General features: G+C 48.4%; 1 protein-coding gene across 1 annotated transcript in view; it reads right to left on the reverse strand.

The window, feature by feature from the left end:
• IL17RD (interleukin 17 receptor D) overlaps positions 1–2058 on the reverse strand; it is a 31335-nt gene extending 29277 nt beyond the window's left edge. Inside the window, exon 1 of the mRNA XM_027767067.1 lies at positions 2004–2058. The gene's annotated coding sequence lies outside the window, so the exon portion shown is untranslated. The remainder of the gene's footprint in view (positions 1–2003) is intronic.
• Between the last annotated feature and the right edge of the window lie 274 nt (positions 2059–2332).

Consider the following 2332-nt stretch of genomic DNA (forward strand, 5'->3'; position numbering starts at 1 on the left):
CTTTCCCTCTCTCTCTCTCTCTCTCTCTTGCTTTGTCCCTCTCTGGTCAAATAAAAAATAAATATTTTTTAAAAAAAGAAAGAAAGAAGAGAAAATCATGCCAGGTACATGTGTGTGCCCAAAATCCCAAGAGGAGACCAGAGCAGAAGGAACTGTAGCATGACCATCCCCACTGGAAGGTTTCACTTTTCCTCCCTCTCTGTCTCTCTGCATGGTGAGTGCATGCACCCTATAGCAAAAAACAAAAACAACATTAAGAAAAAATTAGATTGTACCCACAACCTCGAAAACCCTCCTTTAGTGGTGCTTATCCCAGCGGCCTTGATTTGACCTAAGCCTCTTGTTGATTCGGAACCCTCTCCAAGAGATGAATCAGATGTCAAGAGTCACTGAATGAGTCAGTCTCCCGCTTGTCCTTTTTATGTATAAATTATGGTTTATGAGGCTAAGATGCTCATAATTCTATAAAAGTACCTTCTTATGAATGAAAGCAGCTGCTCAGAAGGGATCCTACGAGTTCAGTCAGAAAAACACACCCCTATCCTGACCTTAAAAAACAGTTCTGCCAGGATAAGTTATGTTTTCTTGAGCGAAAGGACAGAAAAGGTCCCAGTGTCAGAGACATATCCTCCTAAAATGCTGGACTCTGCAGGATGGGACATGTGGGAGGCTTGGGTTCGATTCCTGGCCCAACTTAAAGGTCAGGTGCAACCGTGAGGCACCTGTAATCCGCATGGCCTGCGAGGCAGGAAGATCTCAAACCCAAGGCTGGCCTGAATAAAACAGAGAGACCCTGTCTAAAAAGATGACAAAACGAAACCTGGGTGTGGTGGCAGATAGCTGTAAGTCCCAGCAGGGAGACTGAGGCAGCAGGACCCCAACATGGCAAAACCTTGTGTGGAAAAACAAAAACAAAGGGCCGAAAGAGTGCTGGCATTCCCACTCCAGCTGGACTGACTTCAAATATTAGCAGCGATTGAGTGTACACCAGGCCACTACCCAGCTGAGCAGTTATGAGTATTAATGAAAAAGCCCCCAAATGATGCTAGAAAAAGGAAACTGATCTTTATTTTATTGAGAAAAACTGAAGCTCAGGGACCAGCAGTTGGCGTAATGGCTATGTCACTGGCCTCCCATGTAGTAGACTGCGGTTCAAGTCCCGGACCCGGTGGCTTAAAACTCACAATGGGCGTGTGTGTGTGCGTGCCCAAGATCCCGAGAGGAGAATGGAGAAGGGATTGCAGCATGGCCACCCCCCGGGGGGTGATTTCTCGCTGTCTCTGTCTTGCTGCCAGGCGCACACGTCCTATGGGAAAAACCTCTCAAAAAAAAAAAAAAAAACCTGAAGCTCAAGAGAAGTCAATCACCTGTGCACATGCAGCTGCTAGGGGGGCGCAATGGGGTTGGCACCCAGGCCTAAGTCAAAGATAGCCAACCAGAGAGCCCTGGCCAATCTGGGACACAGATTCACCTGGCCTCTGAAATATTTTAAATAGTTGCCAAGATGAAAAAGCGTTCAAACATAAAAATGCCAATTTCCCGATGTTTTTGAAAATCACAACTGGTCGTACTCACCAGAAATTCAAGGCCACAATGAGCTGAATCAAGGAGTCAATGCTTTCTTCAGATAGGCTACCCAGTCTGCCCTACTCCCCACCCTTCCCTAGCACAGTGCACTCGGGAAGCTTTTTGCTCCTCTGTCCTCTATATGGCCCTGCAGGCATCTACATTTGTCCTTTAGGGCCCAGCTATATCCTGAGGAACCTGGGAAGGCTTCCATACACAATTTTGCTGAAAGCCCACTATGGTGGACACTTGACCTGTTCAAGCTTCCAAATATTTGAGTGCTTAAGAACACAGCCGTTTTAGCTCTTCTGACGAACCTAAGCAGGTTTAGAAATTTCCTCAGCCCCAGGACTCGCAGTGCCCTTGACTAAGCACGACTGTGAGAGCCAGAGTTTGCTGAAGGGCTCCATTCTTCGGCAGTCAGGCCTGTTACTTACTGTCATATCTGAAGGTGATGTTGTGCAGCCCGCTGGTTCTGCTGGCCGGCCCCACTCCCTGCAGGAAAACGAGAGAACAGGACGCGAGTGAAGCCAACTTGCTTTTCCAGAGCAGATCCCCACAAAGTCCAAAGGTGTGCAGCATCACAGCACGGCAGGGACCCAGGGTCATGCCAGTCCCCGGGCACTGTCCCCCCTCGCCACTGACGCCATGACCCCCAGCTGCCAAACTGCCCCCAGCCCAGGAGATCCCTGCACGCCCTTCTCCCAAGACAATGTAGAAGCAAGCTATTCTATGTCCCGGGGTTAAATAGTTCATTAACAGTAAA

The sequence above is a fragment of the Tupaia chinensis genome, unplaced genomic scaffold (assembly GCF_000334495.1).
Source record: "Tupaia chinensis unplaced genomic scaffold, TupChi_1.0 Scaffold143906_1, whole genome shotgun sequence".
Taxonomy (NCBI): domain Eukaryota; kingdom Metazoa; phylum Chordata; class Mammalia; order Scandentia; family Tupaiidae; genus Tupaia; species Tupaia belangeri.